At 42.0% G+C, this 21,357-nt stretch overlaps 1 long non-coding RNA gene across 1 annotated transcript; it reads left to right on the top strand.

Moving 5' to 3' along the window:
* Positions 1-1,814: 1,814 nt before the first annotated feature.
* On the top strand, positions 1,815-20,454 carry LOC104145076 (uncharacterized). The gene is made up of 3 exons (XR_011139669.1): positions 1,815-12,852; positions 18,752-18,883; positions 20,008-20,454. It is a non-coding gene; the product is annotated as an uncharacterized lncRNA (long non-coding RNA).
* The last annotated feature ends 903 nt before the right edge of the window (positions 20,455-21,357 follow it).

The following is a 21,357-nucleotide window of genomic DNA, read 5'->3' as shown; positions in this document are numbered from 1 at the left end:
AATGTTACTTTGTTATCTGCTATTAACTTCAAACATTAGTCTGTCAAATAATTTTTCTCACTTTGTGATCCTCCAGTGCTTCATGGTTTCTAGTGCCCTTGGGATATGGCATGTAGCTCTCCAGCTTCTAACTTGCTGGAAAACAAGCTGGTAATTATTAATTCACTTCAGAATAAAATTCTAGCTTGCATAGGTTTGGATAATTACCATGGATTTGATCTTTTCCAAACAGTAAACATATTGCAGCTCCTAAATGCCCAAGGAAAATGTAACTACTAAGATGCAGATAATACAATACCAGAGAGCTAACGATTTCTTCATACAGGCATTGCTTGGGCTACCTAATTGGCAAAGGTCCTAAGGAAAGGTGTTAACAAAATCCTCACTGTTATTGCTTGGTTTCCTCTTTCTTCTGTAAACAGGCACAGTGCAAAACTGTCAGCTAGGAAGTGGCCCGACATCTAGCAAACTTCCATGACATAAATGACGACGAACTCCATCCTATCCTCCCTGGACTATTATTTTTTCAGTGTGGGTAATTTTCATGAGTCAAAAATATTTTCTGGAAGTTAAAATCCAGATTAAAGTAGGCATCACATAGCCCACAAATAAGTGCAAAGTCAAGTTAAAATACTTTGATCTGTTCACAGATCTGTAGTATTTCTGTTGGTCCTGGACAGTGATGGTGGAAGGCTGCTGTGGCAGAGGTTCAGTGGGAGAGTGACTTGAGGGCTCCTCAGCATCTGAATTCAGAGCCCTGCGGAAGAAAACATAGACCTGTTCATTCCCTGGGGCTGCATGAGGGCTGGAGCCTGTTATTTTGGGACTGTATTATCCATATGGCTTTGGGGAACTTCTGCTTTTCTCCCATTCTTCTTAATGCACTTAAGGTAGAAGAGAGGGGAACTCTCACAGGACTGGCTTATCTGAAAAGCAAAAACCTTCTTCTTGTCTTTAGTTTATTGCCTAAGGATGTAGAGTATTTTGAACCCCCCTCCCCTTTCCCCAGAGCTATGAGTTCGCTTGGTTGAAAAGAAGCTATTATATAGAGGTACTCAGGTTTAAGTCAAACATCTCAAAAAGAGCTGGGGATTTGGGGCCAGAATAATGTTATTAGTCTCACAAACTCATGAATGTCACAATAAATAGAACTGATCATTGCATATTTCCCCCCCTGCTTTCCAGAGCAACCAAGCAAATTTCTTCAGAATCTGGACACTGGGTTTCTCAATTCGATGGCCTCAGGAAAGATACGAACTAACTATCCTCTTTACATCTGTAATGGATGGGAGAAGAGTGGTTGGAAAATCCAGTGGAAATAAAATATTTGCTCTGCTGAAGAGGGAAAATGTAAGCATGGACAATCAAAATGCTATTTTTTACTTGACTGCCATGGTTAGACTGGGACTGCTCATCAGAGGAGGTGCATACTGAATAGCTTCACAGTGGCAAGAGGTCTAACTGTTTGGGAAATGTTTTGGAGCAGAACAAAAAGCTGCAATACCCTTGCTGTGTCATCACCACAGCCAAAGACAAAACCAAAACCCTGACTGTTTCTCAGCCTTGTTTCCTCTTTTTAATGAGAAGCTGCTTTGATTTCCACACAGGGGGAGGAAAATAGAAGAAGAAGAAGGAGAAGAAGAAGGAGAAGAAGAAGAAGAAGAAGAGGAGGAAAAGGAAGAAGAGGAAGAAGAAGAAGAGGAAGAGGAATAAGAAGAGGAAAAGGAAGAAAAGGAAGAGGAAGAAGAAGGAGGAGAGGAAGAAAAACGCCTGCAGGCACTGCTGGCCAGTGTGGTCCAGTGTTTGAGGCAAGGCTGGTGGGGAACTGGGAGGCCTCTCTGGCCCTGGTCACCTGGGTTAACCCCCTGACCCTGCCTGGGGGCCCCCAGCCCCTGCCTGACCACCATAGTCTTGTTTGTCTCGTAGATGGACCTTGGTCTTATGCTGTAGGTAGCTCATCTCCTGGACGAGCCTGTTTTTCTGAGCTGCTAAGTATGCCCTACTCCAGGCGCAAGTTGCTCCTGTGAAGCTAGACCCTGTGTCTACTGAGTGCAGTGGCAAAGGTCTCATGTGCTGCTGAGGCAAACCCTGAGCAGACAGGTCTAGTGGTTTCCAATATTTTATTCTGATTCATTAACTTTTCTTTGAGAGGGAACGAGTAATTTGAAAGAGGAATGGTTTTTGCCTTGCGTGCTGGGACACCAGTTTCTCATGGTAAAAGGTATTATTGTTTGCAAAGCATGCATGTCATTCACGCTGGCCTTCAGACACAGAAAGGCTGGTACAGTGGCACTTTCCTCCCAGCTAGGCCAGAGGGTAGCCTTTTCCTGGATGTGATGCAGAAAAGAAAATAATTATAGAATTGGAGAATGGCGCTGAGCAGCTCCAAGGTTCCTCCCCGTGCCCCATCAGAGCCCCAATGGATGTTCACGCATGGGGACAGCTGCTGGGGGTCCTGCAGCATCATGAAGCCCCAGGTTCCTTGGGAGTCTGCGCTGTGGAACTCTTGCAGGCCGAATGGACGCTGGAATGCTCCTGAGCCTGAGGTGGTGAGTGAAAGGTCTTGGTGGTTGCGAAGGCGATCAGAGATGATACCTAGATGATCCTAGCAAGCATGGATTTTGAGTCTCAGCTGTGTTTCACCGTACCTTCAGCACTGTATGGCTTCTAACGAGGGCTTTCTCCCCCCCTTTCTTTTGTTCTGTAGTTGCCCAGAGCAAGGGACATCTTTACCCTTCCTTCTTTTACAACAATGGTGAAAACTGCACATAGGACGCTCCAGACCTCTTCTTCAGCACTTGTGCCAGCCCAGGCCTGTCCCTTTCTTGTGGCTGGAGACATCCAGCCCTGGAGACACTCTGATCTCTTCTCCTTGGGCTGGTGAAAGTCAGTCCAGGCAGTTTTGTTAAGGCTTTATTTCAGCTTTTTCTTTCCTCAAAGTGCTTTAGAGACACTGGGCAATGCATCTTCCCTGAATTTGCTTTAGTACTGACAAGTTAAAATTTCCTGCAGGAGGAAACTCAGGCAAGATGTTCCCAATTTCATCCCTGGTATTTCCATGATACATCTACTAAGGTCCTGGCATGTCATGCTATACTGTATTTCAGCTTGAACATGGGTAAAACATTCTTCTTTACAGGGAAAGTCCAAGTCTCTGTTGTTGAGGGAAGATAGCAACTTGATGGATCATACTATGTGGGCACAGGTCATCTATAAGTCTTTATATTGAGTCTGCGTATGGCAGTTTTCCATTAACTCTCTTATTTCCCAGAAAGTTCACAGAGGACTGCTCAAACCTATTTTTCTTCTGTCCCAAAGGCTCCTGATAGCTTATGGTTCTGGCCTTCATCTTGTATTTTTCTCCTGTCGACCCTTCTGCCCCTCCCCAGTTTGGACAGTAGGAGGAAGTTTACTGTGCCTTTATAGCCCAGTTCTCTTTTGTGATTCTATAACAACTGCAATCCTTGTAGAAGATGTGGGAATTTTCTGTCCAATCTTTTCGACAAATACATGTCCCGTAGTTTGCCTACTCATTCCCTTGTTGCTACCTACTTAGTCATCAGTTCTGCCCTGGGAAGAAATGGAAAACTCACAGAGAGAGAAGAAAGAGCCCACTCATTAGCGCTGACATTTAGAAACTGGAGGTGGATAACACAGGTCGTCTCAGCTTTGAGGGGTGCAGCTTATGATGTCCCTGCTCCTCACTGCCCCCAGCTTCTTGCTCCTGTTCCTGCCCTGTGCACCATCACCCCTCCTCAGTTTTACCATTGTAGGTTTAAAAAAAACCTTTTTCTTGATGCTTTACTTCTGAAAGAGATAGTAGATGAAGAGGTCATATCCATGCTCGGAGGCCAAATAAAAAGAGTGCCAGGCCAAACAAGCTCAAGTATACAGAGCCTGTGGTGCACTACAAGAAAGCCAACTGCTTCCTCTGCTCAGCACTCAGTGAGCTCCCTTGAGCTAATGAGGATGCCTTGTGCTAAGCCCTGTCCGTGCATGCGTATCCCTGATGATCCCTGGTTAAACAGCACACAGTAACTACATATAACCAGAGACAACCTGTTATAAAATGAAAATGAGAAGTGACTGGAGTCAGCCAGAGCCATCAGTGATCTTGGTAGGACGTATGGTGAGGATGGTATCTGTCACTTCAGATGCAGGTATGTGGGTGTTATTCTGTACCCACATTCACAGGCTGAGGTTATTATCGGTAATCGTATGGCACCAGTGACTAGGATGGTTTTTTCTGCCTACGTCTTCTGACTATTCCTTTCTAATGAAGACCTGTCTGCGGTGACATATGCTGTTATTACTTGGCAGATTGCAGAGCTCACCGCTTGGAGGCAAAGAAGTCTAAAATCTGCTTGCAACTGAAGCTAGTGCCAACTGTGTTGGATCGCTCAGGTAGTCTTACATGGAAAAATGTCCTTTCCTGTCTGTGAGGCCATTTTCTTGTGTGGTCATAGGTGAGGCTGGGCGAGTTGCTTTTAGCAGCCGTGCTTTACCTTCAGGTGGGTGTCAGCCAGGCCCCAGCTGCAACTGCTGCACCTGCAGCTCCCTGCTCTGCCTGTGGCTGTGCTCCCCGACCCGCACCCACAGGGTCTTTCTAGACTTCTTCCTTGTTTCTGTGAGAGGCTGAGTTGCGTGCGGTCCCAGTTTTTCACTTAACCTTGGCGTTAGGTTATATTGGCTCAGGATGAGTGTGGTCGTGGTAGAGCAAGGTAGTGCTACAGACTGCTTTTGGATTGACTTGGAGGTGGAATTCAGGGAGATGGATTAAACAATTATCGCCCTAACTCCTGCTGCATTTTTTTTCCCTGAGGTCCTTATCACTGCTGCAGGCAGAGCTAAGCAGAAGTAGATCTGACTGGGAGCTGCAGCTTATAATGAATGTATTAACCTAAACAGTCAGTCGTTTTAGTTCACACTAATGTGTCAGGCTGTAAACTGCAGCAGGTAGAAACTCCACCTGGCCAGCTCTGTTATAGGGGTGTAGGGAAGGGTAAAAAGAGCAACTGAGAGTCAGCAAAATCCACTTCATATTATGAATCAGAAGCTCTTATTCTGTAGAGAAGCAGACAAAAAATTAGGGCTTAGCTGTGGCTTAGTTTTTGAGTTTGCATAATAGGAGTCCTTTTTTTTCCAGAGAAGTTAACATTGAACTTGATGTAATTCTGTGACAAAAGATACTGAAAACCATGGTCCCTGATCTGGCAAACTGACAGCCTGTATCCCATAGAAGTCAAAGTTGAACAGAATAGGGGTTTCAAGTTCAGGCAAAAATTGTGAATTTCAGTATACTTGGTGAGACTGCCTTTGTGCTACTTGTGGTTTGTGAGTAACTCTGGTCTCAGGGTAAGTTATATACAAGGCTTTTTTTATAGCCTTGTATTTGTTGGTATTACAAAAGTGCCCTATACTTGGAGATGGGTTACATTCCTGGAGTGCTTGCAGATTCTCATCTGGGATGGTGCTGCCTCAGGCAGTAAACCTCAAAGCAGTAATATCTATGTATGCGCGTTTGGCACAATTTGGTTGGGTCTAGGAAGGTTACACATTCATATATAGCACTCTTCCAAGCACTTTTGGGAAGGTCTTCACAGAATATTTCCAGCCCCAGGTTTTGCTCTGGAAGCTGCTGCAGAGAACCGACTTTCACAGACTTATACTGCTTTAAGTCATCTGCCTGCTTAAATATCACATCTAGTGAAATGCTGTAAACAAGTGAGCAAGCAACCACATAACTATGGCTCCTAGGAGAAAATGGTTTGTTAGAAGGGAAAAGTGCTTGTATGGTCACAGCTGAAGAATATTGCTATAAATTGCTTCTTTAGGCTTGTGTAACATGTTTGGGAACGTGGCAATAAGAGATGTTGAAATGGGGAACAGACTTAGAGGAGTAGAAATGGAAGGAAGCCAAACCAAAATACACAGCGAGCCTTTTCCAGAGACAGGTCAGCAATGATCCAAGTGTTTTCCCACAAAATGGAAGTTCAGAAGGGAACCGTAAGCAGTGGAAAATATTACGTGCTGAACTTTTGTTGGGAACCTCAGTCACTCTGAGTTCACTGCAGAAAAAAATGTTCCTGGAGTTTAAAGCCCCCCACCTTATTTTTCTTTTTCCTTTTTCTTCTCCTATGTTTAAATATTTTAGGGCTAAGTAGGCTAAAACTGGGAAAAAAGATTAGCTGGTTTTCTAACATAAGAGATTTTAACAACAAAGGTATTTCAGAGCTTTTCACTCATCGCAGTTGTCAGGATAAAACTTTTGTTCCTCCTGAGGAGGAAGGCAGTTCAAAAGAGAAAAGTTTTGAGAAGTCCGTTTCTGTTTGGCTTTTATCTTTTGTTTTAGGCTTAAACACTACTGACTGGCTCACTTCTTTCTACTATCTTCACAGATATAGACACGGTCCCACTCTAACCACAGCTGCGCAAGCAGGGGCAGGTACCACCTCCACAGGTGACACACACCAGTCTGACTTTGCCATCGGTTCTTGGCTGAAATTTTCATCAGGGAGCGTCATATAAACAGTAAGACAGTGCAGAGGTAGCTCAGCCTGACTGTTCCTGTATGTACTTAGCCTGGTACTTGCTGTTTCCATTTCAGACCTGGAGAGGGGCATGCATACCCAGAAAGCTCACCCACTGCATCAGACTGGCCTAGTAAAAGCTATTACAGATTTTGCCTCTTCTTATAGTATCTTGCCTGTTTGAGATGGGCTACCTCTTGTCAGCCAGCCAACCATCTGGTGCAGTGTGATAGATCCTCTAGCAGAAGGTAGGATGGTTTTGTTTTATTTGTGTGTATATTGCTAACTGTTATCCTTATGTTGAGTGCTTTAGTATCATAGTGGCAACACATTATCCCAGCTAGGGGATAGTATCAGTGGTCACTCACAGAACTGTTCCTGTGCTTGTATGGTCCTATAAGCTGTTTTTAGTGAGTCATTCCCTGCGAAAAAGGCTGTGATGTTTACTGATATTTAGCTTGTCTTTCATTGTAGAACTGTTGTTTGCTGTGTGCGTATCTGGTACCTATGTCTTGGCATCCCTTCACTAACTAGATGAGAACTGTGTTTTCTCCTGTTTGGCAACAGAGAGAGACCCTTAGGGAAGATCAGAGAACAGTCTTCCCTACAGCTCTAACACTACAAAGAGAAGAGACAACCTGGTATCACTAACAGCATCAAACTTCTGGCACTGATTATGGTCCTAAGTCAGGAACTAGACTCCTTAGCATTATTAGTGGAGAGAGACAGAGACGGTTTCTCAATTATTGAGAAGGTGATTTATAGGAGGAGCTTTATTTAGGTATACTGACACCCTATGGAGGTTCCTCTGTCTCTCCCTCTCATACATATGCAGAGAACCTTGAAGAGTTATGGTAGGTCTCAGAAGTTAGGTCATATGAATATCTACCTCTGTCTCAACTTCTCATCCAATTCAGGTCACAAAAGAATTTTATTCAGGCTACATTTGGTTAAAATGAAGGAGATAGTGGAGAGGAGAAAGGCTTTGTAGAAGAGAAGGAAATCCTGTTTCATGCTCATCTGTGGAGTTTTATTACTGCTCTTCTTGAGAATCAAACTGGACACCTTTGTGGCTTGTGCCTGCTCAGTATCTCCCAAAAAGAAATAAGTCCAAAAACCTTCTCCCCTTTCCTTCCATCTGTGGCTGGTCAGTTTGCCCCTTTCTGTTTTCTAACCCCAGTAATCAACTCTTGTGTTGGCTCAGCCAGACCATTGCATGCTGTGCACTTGTCAGAGTGCCTCCAGGCTGGAAGCTTTTGTGCCTACTTTATATTGAAATTAAAGTAAAAGACTGAGCCTAATGATCCTGTAAATTCAGCTGATTTGAAACTTGAGATACCGAAATTCTGTTTGTAGGCCAGTCCTATGGAGATGGTCAGCCGTATTACTGCTCTGCACTCGTTTCTGTTGCGGCAGGAAATCTGAGATCAGACGCAGTCTCCTGGTTCGTAAGGATGCAAATATCTTGTGTTTGACGACTTCTGATGACATCTTTCCCATGCATGCAGTCATCACAACCAAAGCTCCTGCCAGGAAGAATAATTGTCAGTTCTTGGTTTCAAAGAACTGGCTAAGGACCATGCAGAGGACAGTACGACAGTCTCAGTGGCAGACTGTGAAATTCACCCTACCAAGGAGTTAACTAAGCCCAGGCATTCCCGCTCTGCCCATTTTGATTATTGTACAACTCTTCTTTTAGCGGCCTTTTTCCTAACAGAATTAGGATTCTGTTGCCGTGTTGCTTGGGTGGCTAGCCAGCGTGTGCTAAGGACATGGAAACTGTGACTCACTGTGGTGTCAGCTCTTTCTCGGCTGCAGCTGTAAGGATCTTGGTTTTAACCTCAGTAGAGAACTTCTCTGAGCAGTGGGAATTCAGCTTTTTACTGGTGTAGCTGGTTTACAGTTATTGTGTTCTGTGCCTTCTATGACTTCTTTTCATTATTCCTTAAAATTTGTTCTGTTTCTGCTTTTAAATGCCATACTGCTAGTATTCAGTATGTGAATACTGAATCCTGCCTAGCAGGATAAGAGGTGCATTTTTCCTGAAATGACGTAAACTGAGGTGTCCAGCTGCTCTAGAAAATAGCTTCCCAGCTATGTGGTGGTATCATCCGACCACTTCGTCCAGGCAGGGAGAGGTGAAATGCCCTTATTAGAGCTCACTGAGAACTGGACTGTCTGTCCATTGGAGAATCTAGATGATTTCAAAAGAAAAAATGTCCTCATTTACAGCGAAATGCCTGAAATTCTATTTCATAGACTAGAAAGGAAAGTGTTAATTTACATGATTTTTTTTGTTGTTGCCAATCAGAATATTTTAAAATAGGATCTTTCAGAGAGTTGAAATATTTTGTTCTAGTTCAGGTTAAAATCGGCACATGTCCCTGCTGCTGTTGTGGCGCCTTCTGGGATTTGTAGTTTAACAATCTCATGCTTCAGTTCTCTCTGAGTATTGCTCCTTGGCTGAACTGCATTTCTTATGCTAACCTATGATCAAAATCCCCATGATACACAGTCTTGATCTGACCACAGAAGAAATCCCACTGTTTTTTTTGGGAAATATATACCAGCAATTCAGTAAAATGCATTGGAGTGAAAGGGGAACTACTGCCTGAAACTGCAGCTCCCCCAGCTTCAAAATAGAAAAAACAGTTTGATTCAACAGTTCAGAGACGTAGGATTTAAGTTGGCCTACCTGTAAGCTTTTTCTTTTCTGTTTTCCCACGGATAAAAGAAAAAAAGGAGGGAGGTTTCATATAGTGGGAATTATTTTAGCTGAAAAATCCTTGACAAAATCATCTTTTTGGATATACAACCACTCATCAACTGTATTGTATCTAAAATACCTTCAGTTTATAATTCAGACTGGCTAACAGGTACTTTTTTTTCAGATAGTCTAGAGCCACGCTAACCTCTTCCGTATTATGGAGGATCTGAAAATAGCTGGAGGAGGAGGTTACTGTAGCTGATTTATTCCTTCCTTCCTTCCTTCTTTCCTTCCTTCTTTCCTTCCTTCCTTCTTTCCTTCCTTCCTTCTTTCCTTCCTTCCTTCTTTCCTTCCTTCCTTCTTTCCTTCCTTCCTTCTTTCCTTCCTTCCTTCTTTCCTTCCTTCCTTCTTTCCTTCCTTCCTTCTTTCCTTCCTTCCTTCTTTCCTTCCTTTTTTCCTGCTTCATTTTCATGAGCTAGGAAAGAACTTCAAAAAGCAATAGCTTCTCGAAATTTCTCCCATATACCTTAAAAAAAAATAGCAAAACAACTCTTTATAGTCGAGAAATCCTATGATCATGCATGAGCATGTATAATATACATGCATGCTATACATGCACGATCATGTATAATATAGAAAAGAACAAGAAAGCAATCCAAGGTTGTGCTGAAAATGGAGGTGATGAACTGGTTAATATATTGGTTCACCTTCGTGAATCCCACCCCTGGTAGCACATACAGCTCGCGCCATAGAAATTGCATGTGCAGGGTGTTCGAGCATAACGTCTACATGGCCAAAGGATCTTGGCAAACCACATTTTTCATCAAGCAAGTTAAGAGTCTGTCCTGTGGGAAGGAGGAATCAGAACTCCCCATTCAGGTTGGTGTAAATCTCTTCCTTCTTTTAAGGTATTAGCTTTGCTGGTGGTTTTATTCTGTTTTCAGCAGGGCTGCTCTTTAGATCCAAACACTGGAGTGAAATGAGAGTCTCAAGGTACCACCGCATGGTCCGTTGACTGGAGGAGTTTTCATGGGCTTTTTTCCTGCTGTGGTTTCTCTGCTTGGCCCCGCTCACTGAGGTGATCCTGAACTTGCTGCCGGACTTGCCTGCGACCGCTGTATAACAGGGAGGTGTTGGAGGGCAGCAGGTGTCACTTTACATTGGGAATAATTTCCCGTGGTTTTTGAGTCATGCTCTAAGGCCCAAAGGGGATTTTCTTGCATCGCTTTTCCGTTACTAGGCTCTTTCCCAAAGCACTGACTCTGAGTAAATTAAACTTGAGATTTTTATTTGCTTTTTAATAATAGTAATGAGTTGAAAGTGTTTCTGCATTATGTAATCATGTAATTCTGTTTTTAAAAAAGAAAAACCACAGAAACTAGAACCCTGAGAGCTGTGGGGAATTTATCCCTTGAAAATGAGTATAGCCAATAAGGATGAGATTGGATGATGATTAGTTAAAATTAGTATCCTCTTGAGCCTCTGGCAAAGAATTGCAAACTGTAGTTTATGCAGCAGACTTTCTAATCCACCAGGTTTCAATAATGTAGTAAAAATATATTAGTAATGTAGATACATGTGGCTGAGGTTAACTGCCTCTATTGAATTTTTCCAAAGGGAAAAATCCCTCTTTCTTCAGCAAGATATGGAGGTCATCTTAAGGTGGAAGAACAAAATAGCTATTTGGGATTGATCAATAGATCCTCTGAGGAAAAGTTTTTGTCTTCAGAACCCAACAGAAAACTACCACAAGCATCTCGAATGTCTGCTGAAGACACCCTCCACAAATCTGGTTGGAGATACTCAAGTACTATTGCTTGCAGTCAGTGGGCCTCATGCCTTTATTATCATCGGCCATAAAATGCAAACATCTGGCCTGTGTAGGTATGCATTAAACTGTGCTGGTGCCAGGACTGCTCTATGGTTTGGGAGAACGTGCCTAACCTAGCAAGGATAGGGATTACCTCACTGTGCTGAGCAGCAGCCGGGTACAGGCGAAAACTGCAAACTCCAACCCATGCACAGCTTTTAACGATTCACAAAAATAACCTTCTCTCTTGGTCTGGATGGCTGAAATTGCCTCAGTGCAGGGGCCACTTGAGCTCTTATAAAACACAAAATCTCCAGCAGTCCGGGCATGCTCACGCGGCCAGTTCCCGCAGCCGTTAGGGGAAGGCATTCCCTTGAGCCCGCTTTGGAGGTGGAAATGCTGAGCTCCTGGCAGCCCTTTCTTCTCTGAAGCCACAAAACGGCCCCCTGCTCATGCACAGAGTCTCGCTGTAATCAGGTGGGTAGCCAAGGGAATAAATGGAAAACCCTCTTCGAACAGGGTCATATCGCTCCCCCTCACAGAGACCCGCTCTGTGCCACGGCACCGCGGGTGACAGTGACACTTCTCCCACGCAGCAATTGTCAGCTCTAAAAATAGCTCTTTCCTCCTCCTCCTTCAGCTTTGAAGAAGTGAAAGCAGCCTTTTCCCCTTAGTCACAAATCCGGCCTCTCCGGTGGAGCGGCTCGTTGGTCTGGTCACCTGCGGTGTGAGCCCACATGGCTGCGTGGATGACAACATGTGAGCCCATCTGCCGAGACACCGTGGTGGCCGCTGCCGGAGCAGTTTGCCTAAGTTACCAGGGGGTCGGGGCCATCTGAAGACGGGCAGTGTAATGCCACAAAAAACTCTTTCTCTGGGGCAGGGACGCCATATGTGCTTGCTAACAACCACTGAATATGCCAGATTTAATTCCTCCACAGGAGAAAACAGAACGTTATCTCAGCAGGCGGGCTGCCCGTCCGGCTATGCAGGAATGCATCCTTTGCCAGCCGTATGTAGAGCTTCTGTAGGGGCATCGGTATTCTGCGCTCCTTTCTGTCCTGTGAGTCGGTGGAGAGGAAAACTAGGGAGTGAGGGGTTGGAGAAGAATAAGATGTTCCTGGTAGCCAAAACAGGAAGCAAGCTTGTATTCTACACAACACTTCTATTTTTGGAGGGCAAACATTCATTTTACTTAAAAAACAACATCCTTAGCCCCTTGTTTTGCTATCTGGAAAGGGTTCAGCAATCTGAGCATTATCGCTGCAAACCCACAGAAGTAAATATTGCTAACAGTAAAGACTCAAGACTTTGCTCTACCCAGAGTAAGTCATCTTGTTACTACCTAAGTCCGTAACACTATATAGTCACACATCTGCTGAGGATCTTGTCCACACAGTATTTGCAATAAGTTGGCAGTGATATTTATTTCATGGAATAGGATGCTTTTTGATTCTTCCTCATATCACCAGTGATATAAAATTCAACGAGGACTGCTCCTCATTTTCTATGTCTAATTTCTCTGCTCACAACTGTTGTCCATGAATGTGATAAGAAAATTGGGCTTCTAGCCAATAAGGCTGATTTTTTAGAAAAGAACATATTGGGCAATGTAAACTGCCCTCACAAGAAAAGTTTACATGTCTAAAATTTCTAATTCTTTCTAATCTTCTGCCTCCCTTTACAAGCCAACTTTCTGCTACAGAATCAAGCTGCCTAAGCCATCCTTTCCGACTGTAAGCTGTGCCCATCCAGCCAGGAAACAGGCTACATAGTTGCTGGCATGTCTCAAACTGATATATCAGGTAATTAAAAGTCTCTGTAAACAATTCATAATCAGCTGAAAGATTTTTGTTTTAATCATATGCATGGCTAATGAGTACATTAAAGTTTAATCTGTTTCTTGCTGTTACATAAGCAACGAAAGAGGTTACATTAAATGTATTATCAGTGATTCTAAATCCTGGAGTTCTCCAAATCCTGCACTTTGTGAGGAGCTCCATTTCACTTTACTTACCAGATCCTATTCTTTCCAGATCTGAAAGAAACATCACACACCAAAGTGATTGTGATTATGCTCATTTGGAAAACACTGAAGGGGTGTGCTAGATTTTCTGAGTTTCACCTTCATTCCCTGAAGCCTTGCTCCCTTTCTTAGATATATTTTTTCCTCCTTTGGCTCACTCCGTCTCTCAGCTGGGACTTGTGGAGTTCCTGTAGAAATTAGCCCGTGCTCCTGTTGCCAGTGACTTGCCCTTTCTCTCTAGATTCCTTGTTGCTTTTGATTTGATTTTCTTTTCTTTTTAGTAAGTAATAAGATAATATGTGCATGCTTTGGGACTTGCAAAAGCCTGAGGCCTCTCACAATATGCTTCTCTGCTCCTCTCGCTAACACACGGAGATTAAATGCTGGCTCTGTGTTTGTTACTCATCTGAAGCCTTCAATGCCACACTGACTTCCATCTTAATCTCACCTGTTTTAAGTGGGCTTTTGTTCTGCAAAACCTCTCTGACTTAAGCCCTTAATTATTTTGCTCCCAAAAGCTGCTCCAATTCCCATCATACTTTTCGGAAGCTAAAACTGGGGCCGTTCAGAGGTTAAAGCTCAGAGCTCTGAATTGTATTGAAGACCCTAGCAATCAACTCACAAAAGCAGCTGTGTTAGAGACAGATGCCTCTGGGACTGTTTTTGGTACTATATATGTGTACAGGCCTATGCCTGTTACACTTTAATTTTTTGTCTCACCTTCTCATAGTAAGAATTTAGAATACCCTTGCTTTTAGCATTAGTGGCCTATTTCTAAGTTTTTTACTGTGGAGGATTTCAACAGGTGATAGTCCCAAGTGTGTCGCCCTGCACGTTAATATGCTCTAGCTAGGCAAACTTAATTTATCAGGGTTTCAAAATGTCATTTTAACAGCATTGACACTCTTTTCCATAAGACAGCTTGACTATAATTCCCAGGGTATGAAGTCTTCTTAGTTTAAAAAAAAAAAACAAACAGTAATGGAGCATCTATGATACTTCTCTACTTGCTTGCAGTTTTACATCATGTCTAACTCGGTCTAACTGTAGGCTGCCGAAAGAGGCAGTCGTGCTTGCCCTCCGTTCCCTGTTGTGCTCAGCATGGTTGGAGCGAATGACTGGGAAATGGCAGGCCAAGGTAGGAATTGGTTCAATGAACCGATTCAGCCCCAAACTGCCCCGGGACAGCAAGGAGGAGCTCTCTACAAGATGAGCAACCGGGACAGACTCACCCGTACAGCTTGACTAATGCAGGAGAGGATGGAGGAGACTCTGACCCCAAAGGGGGATGAGGAAGGAGCTGGCCCACCCTCTCGATGGCAGCCCACAATTACAGCATGGTAGCTTTCATGCAGAGGAGCACTCTTTTTCTTTACAGAAATATTTTCCATTTTCAACATTTTCTGTTCCTGCACAGTATAAAGTCTTTAAATGAAACCTCAGCTCTGATACATTTTCAACCAAAGAACAGATATTCTGTTTCCTCAGACAGTAACAAACTTTTGCTCCAGATTTTGCTTTCTCTTTATATCTCACACATTGCACACGGTGATAGGAATAATCTGCCCTGCGTATGCTTGAAAGTTTACCCATCTGTATTCCACATGACTCAATTTTCTCTTCAAAATCTTTATTTTAGACTCAGATGTTACCTTAATCTGTGTAGTCATGTCCAGTTTGTAACAAAAATCTCATCTGAGTCCAACATAATATTCCAGTCGGTGGAGGTAGCTAGCTCTTGAACTCAAATAAATTTTCCTTGCCATTGCTGAATTTTTTTTTATTCAGAATGTATGTGCTTTGGGCTGCTCTTAGGTATAGTCTCTTCCTTTTCTCAGATTAATGTAAAAGTGCTCTTTTTCTCGCAAATATAGCATTTTTTTTCCAAAGGCTGGACACTTTGCGTATCTGTGTTTGCTCCCATGTGCACTCCTTACTTGTGGCAAGGTTGGTGTGTTCATAGACTCAGTAGAGCAGCACACCAATTGCCTGTATTACCTGCTGTCTGTGGGTCTTCCCACCAAGATCTGATGTAGTCTGATGAGTGCGTTCTGTGTGTCTGATGAATCTTTATGTTTCTTCTAAGTTTAAATACAGCAAGTTTAAAAACGTTTTGGATCTCTGATCCCCATTAAAATACTAACTCGACTAAAAGACTTCAAAGGGTCCAGAATAAAGCGTTAGACAACTCAACTGACGTTCTTCTTTTTTCTGTAGCATAGTTTGACAAAGGCTATTTGTGAAGTTGTAGCTGTGAAATGCATTTCTAATGCCCTAGAGATAGAAAAAAATGATAGATATGAAAATATAGTGACTTAGTGCTTTTTTGTTTTTTATAAGTCTATACCATGTTGTGAGGGGAACATTTTCCTGTCAAAACTTTTCTAGTTGTATGTTGCATTCCTGGAAAGTTCAGGATGCCAAAGGGTCCTTCAATAGTCCATGTTCCTTGTGCACCATATTTTCTTTGGTTTCTCTCCTTTAAAAGGCTCTTTTTTTTTTCCTGTTTCTACCCCAGCTCTGCTAACCGGGCAGCATGGTTAGGCAGCAGCTAATGAGAAGTGAATGTCAGAACTTATGATGAAGATGAGCTGTTGGCATAAGGATACATAAGCTAAGAAAGAAGAGAAGAAAGTGCTTAAAGGGGGAAGAGAGCAGAGCATGTCTGCCTTTGAAGGCTCCAGGTCAAAGCTCTGCACATCCAACTGAACTGGTTCCTCTGCGCTGCTGCATTTCAGCCTAAGCCCGAAAGGCTGGATAGCCTTACAACTGCTAGAAGGATTTGATAACTCTGCTATTGATTTGTGTAGGCAAAAAGTTGCTTATGTTTGCCTCTAACCTTGCAAGCATCTCTCTAGAAATGGGTACCACAGATTTTTCCTAAGGACAAAATAAAAACTAAGCAATGATTTCATTGTTCACCTCCCTGTGTTTGCACTCTTATGGCTGGTGCCTATGCCTATTATTGCGTGTTACGACTTTTAAAAGTGGCTTGAAAGTAATAAAAATAGGGGCAGTTTTCATAAAGTGGTGCTCTCTTGCTTTTCCACTGAACAGACCCAAAAATATTTTGGCTCATGTTAGATAACCCAGTGAAAGAGAAAATGTTTTTTCTTTGATCCATAGAGTTTGAACAGCAATGTAAACCAGATGGAAAAAATCCCAGAGGATAATTTTCCTTTCTTTTGACCAGTGAGGGCCATCAATCCAATCACATGAGCTCAGAGAGCCCTTGCACAGCTATGGCATATTTACAAAACGAGCTGGACTGAGAATTTTATTGTTTGAACACAGTGGCTGCATGGAAATAATTTAATGATCTACCTATCAGATTGTCTAAGGAAAGGCTGAATTGTATAAAAGACCTTTCACGCTAACCTTGATCTGAGACAGGGTTACTGGGGCCAGGAATTCAGGAAATCTGTGGAAATCATAGTTCGATATGCTTTATTTTTGGTTGCCCTAAACCCTATAGGCAGCTCAGCGCTTCAGTATGTACTTTGTAATTTTGTCATACCTTACTGCAAACAATTTTGATAAAATGTGTATTAAATTAATCCCAGTTTTACTGAAACATTTTCAAAAGAGCATAAAACAAATTGTAAATCCAAGTGGAGCGATCTTGAAATACAATAAGATTGTAACAGGCTGTTTATCAGGCACATATGTTCCAGCTTTAGTTTTTATGTGATGCATAGATTTCATACAGATACATCTATGCTGCAGAAAAAATATTGAGAGAGAAGCAAAACCACACCGATATGTAAACAGTTTACATAAACAATTAAACTACCAAAGGAGTATGCCTACAAAAAAGAACATTTTTTGAAATGCTTCCATTTAAGACAGGTATATACCGACATTTACTTTTTTCTTAGCAGTTTGGTTATTTAGGTATACTTTTACTTTACTGATGCTAAAATCTGTAGCAGATTTTTCATCATTAAGTTCAAATGCACAATAAAGTACAAAGCCTCAGATTGCTTTGGTTGTGTTTCTCATTCCCACTTTCTATCTAGTCTGACACCAACATGTTAAAATCAGGTCCTGCTGAGATATTTATGTAGAATGCCATATCATGAGAGTGAAAATGAAGGCTTGGGAAGGATAGTTTTATGGAAAATATTTATATAAAGGGGTACTTGCTCCAAAGCTGTTGACGTCTGGCCTGTCTCTTCTGTAGCCGTCTACCCACATCCGTAATTTTCTGATCATCTGATTAGTGATTCAGCCAGTAAAGTTGTAGGCTCCATCTCAAGAGCAAGTACAGATTTGTGTTGGTCCCAGGAGTGACAGACAAAGGGAGGTGACCTCTGTTTTGACAGATGAGTCCATCAGAAGCAGAGAGACTGCAGTTTTATGCTGCTAAATCTCCGCTATTTCAAGTGGGTTTATTGCTAGTTCACACCACTGTTGGAAAAGATTCAAAGCCAGACACAATCTTGTATAGGGAAAATGCTTCAACATGATTAAATATTTTCTGTGGTACAGCTTTTTGTTGGTAGCACATGGGCTTCAAATCTCTGAAAGCTGATCACAGCCAGACAAGTGTGTTACATCATACTGACTGCAACACTTGGTGCTTCAGAACGGCATCTATTGCCTTTTCAGGAAGAAAAAATCATCACTTTGACGAAGCTTTCTGATTCAAGTTCTGTAGAAAGCTTGTTCACCTGGAATGGCTCCTACGTGCTCTGGTATTAATGCAGGGAGGGCTACATTCCCGCCTGCAAGTACCTGAGATAACTCTTCTGCTTTTAACGTGATCTTGACATTTATTTTGGAGACTTGTTTGATTATGTGACCACACTCATTCTTGATTTAATGCTATCATTTTTAGCCAATCAAAATTCACATTAATTTCTTGGAGTGAGGATTGCAGAACTTGACCCTTTTCGTTAAGAAATGAAATTTGTCCTGGCTAGATACTAATAGACATTTAAGAAAGCAGTCTGAATTCCTGTAAACCCTGTTTTGCTTAAGCAGATATAAATGATTCTCTAGCAAGTGGCTCAGTGATCCAGTACTGCCAACATTTGCATACCTATTTTGAGCTAAGTTACTGCTTCGTGACTGCTCTTGTCCTTGCAAATGAATTACAGAATTCATAAGAATGCAGGACTTAGTTCTTAAGTTGTGCCAGCCAATGGCTTTATTACCTTGAACAAATGTCTTAGAGACTGGCTTGGTCTTTTGGAACAAAAAACATAGAGACTGAAAGGGGGAAGTTAATAAGAGGAATTCATGGCTATAGCTTAGAGCTTAAAAAACAAGTTTAGGTCAGCATCGGTTATTGTTGCCTGGATTAATGATACCACCAACCCACTGGAAAAGATGACTGCACTGTGTCTAGTTGTCTTAGGAGAGAGAGCCAGTCATATGCATATAATTTTAATATATGGCCCCATCAGCACCTTGTATATTATGCACCTAAAGTAACGTACTTTTTGTTTTCTGTTTGGCAAGACATAGTTAGTTTTGAACAATAAGAAAGAATTCAGAATAAAGATAATTTCAAAATCAATCACCATTTCTGCAGATGGTGCCATAAGACTGAATTACATATTGGCAAGTGCTTTGCCTAAGCGTTTAAATGAAAAAATATTAACCCTGTCAGTAGTTTTTTCATGATGGAATTACGTGGAAAATCTTGTTTTTCTTTTTCTTGTGAAATCTAGGCATTTCCAAGTTTCCTGTGAAAAGAACTAGGTAGCGGTTCAACTGGGGCTAAAAGAACAGCTTCAAGCACTTCAACTGGACTGCCAAAGACAGCAAAAAGAGGAGGAGGATGTGCCACACGAACAAAGCATGTAAGATCTCTCCTACTCTCTCACTTTTGTCAGAAAACGTTTCATTCTGTCATTCCCCTCCTTGCTTTTGTTCAGCCTTTCATGATATAAACACTGCTGCACACCGGGTTTAGTACTGAACATGGTTATGAATGTTATGTTCAGACGGTGGTCTTCAGGTTTGTGAAGAAGCTTTTGGTGTCTTTTCCCTTCAAGGTTATACAGCTAGAGTGAATGACAATGTTGCAGTTCGGGTTTTTCTCCCCCCTCTAACTCTCGGCCTCCTAGCTGAAAGGAGGACAGATCCTTCTGGAGTGTGCCGAAGTCCCAGACAGCATTGAAATTCAGCCCAGGGAGCCTTTAAGTTGCCACATTTTTGCTATTTTATTTCATTTCTATCTACTCTGAGTCCCCAAGCTGTACTTTGCTTCTTTATCCTTCCCATTGCTGCTGTTGTCAGGCACCAAATTCAATGGCGATTACAACGGGACAGCTTAATGAGGAACAGCGGTCACTGCAAGCTCCTGTCCTTTGCATTTCACTTTGCTTGCTTAATCACAGTCAGGATAAAGGTATTCAAATAGGGTAATGAGACTTGGATTCTATTTCCATCTCTATCACCAAACTGTTGCATGGTTTTGGGAAAGTCACTTCATTGTCTGTGCTGCGCTTTTCTTGCTTATAAAGTGGGTATGCTGGGCTCTGCTTTCCTTCATGGAGTGCATTGAAACCCATAGGCACCAGCTCCTATATGAGAGTGTGGGTGAACTGATTTTCTGCTTTGTAGCATGTAATGACCTCAGTAATTCTGCTTATTGAGAGAAAAATGAAAAGGTGAGGGGAAGGCAAAGGTACATTATGCTTCACCACAACCTCCTCCATTGAAGTGTTTTCTCTCCAGGGTCTACCTCTAGCCCACTCTGACTACCCATAAAAACGGTATCCAACTAGTGTAATTTGAAACTCTCATTTGTTTTTAAACCACTGCAAAATACGATGTGAATAAGTGGCAGCTCTAACCAGTCTCAGAGCATTTATATACTCCCAAAGTGGGTGTGCTTGTGACTAGTTATAATAAAGGACTTGTCATCCAGGGAGATTTGCTTGTAAAAGTGGCTCCTGAAATAAATGTCTTTGTTTTCCAGATAACGATTCAAATTACGGCCCAGCTGCTACAGAGAATTTTTGCCCCTACCAAGTCCCCTTATAGCAGCTGAAACCTTTGAATTTGACCTGGTCAACACAAGGACGATCTCTAAGGCATTGGCGGAGCTACGAGGCACAAGCGTATTCTTAGCTACTTCATAACATAGCTCAGTTTAACCAACAGTTCCTAAAGGTTTTACTGATTCAGCTGAGGCAAAATCAGCATGTAGAACAATGTCAGCGTCATTTAGAAAGTAAAGTTCAAGGTTAGGTTTCCAAAAGTGATGGGGAAGTGGGGTCAGGGTGTGTCTCTGTTAAAGCATTACTGCTCTCATTGGAGTCACTGGAAGAAATAGAGATGGATTTGAGGAATCTCTGTTTTCTAATTGAAGATCCATTTGTATTTTGCTGCAGCTTAAACAATAATAAAATACTTTGGCCTCTGATACCTTTAAATACATTGATCACATGGCTAAAAGGTAAAGCATTTTTTATATTCATACCTCATCTCCACTGTTGCATGCATGGTCTTTTTTTTTAATCTTTGAGCAACTTCAAATAGAGAGCTTTTATTTTTTCCTGTATTCTTTGATTCCTAGATTCCCACACAAGTCTGCCAGGACTAGGAAAAAACAAAACAAAACAATTCACCACTTACTTAGGCATTTGGGGCATTTTCTTCCTGCTTCTGTTTCTCTTGGTCTTCTTCTCCTCTTCCTCAGGACGGAGATCAGTTCGCTCTCTCTCTCTATTTTTTTATTTTTTTCCTCCAATCCTAATGTGTGTTTTATGGCATCGGCTTTACTTTTGGCAAGTTAACAGTAGAGGGATTTTCGAATGCTTTTGCTTAAGTGTTAATTGACCTTCACAAATTAGCCAAGGTCACTAGGTTTTGAATCACTGTGATCTGCAGAAGCAAGCACAGGGCCAGAAATAAAAATCAAAGCAAAACAGTTTTTTGGTAGGGTAATTGTGTAATATACAAACAGGGGTAAGATCTGGAGTATGTGTCTGTGGTGCAGTCTCCTTGATGTTGATTCGAAAGGAGGCTTCAAAATGTATTAAAGGAAAAATCACATTTTTCTTTGGAGTTCAGAGATATGCATTTAATTCTCATATGTATCTTGGTCTATCCTATTATGTATTTGTAATGTAATCGTGACATAAAGGCCTAGTCTTTGATATGAACTGTAGTACTATTGAGGCTGGTCAAACATAGAACAAAAAAAGTATTCCAGCTTCAAAGACTTTAAAACCTATTATCTTCAAAAATAGTATCATGAATTACTGTTTTTCCCAATAAAGGACAATACAAGAGGAGAGGAAACAACAGAACTACATATGTAGTG

The sequence above is a fragment of the Struthio camelus genome, chromosome 2 (genome assembly GCF_040807025.1).
Source record: "Struthio camelus isolate bStrCam1 chromosome 2, bStrCam1.hap1, whole genome shotgun sequence".
Taxonomy (NCBI): domain Eukaryota; kingdom Metazoa; phylum Chordata; class Aves; order Struthioniformes; family Struthionidae; genus Struthio; species Struthio camelus.
Note: the sequence above shows the minus strand (reverse complement) of the source record. Positions and strands in the feature narration are given on the sequence as shown.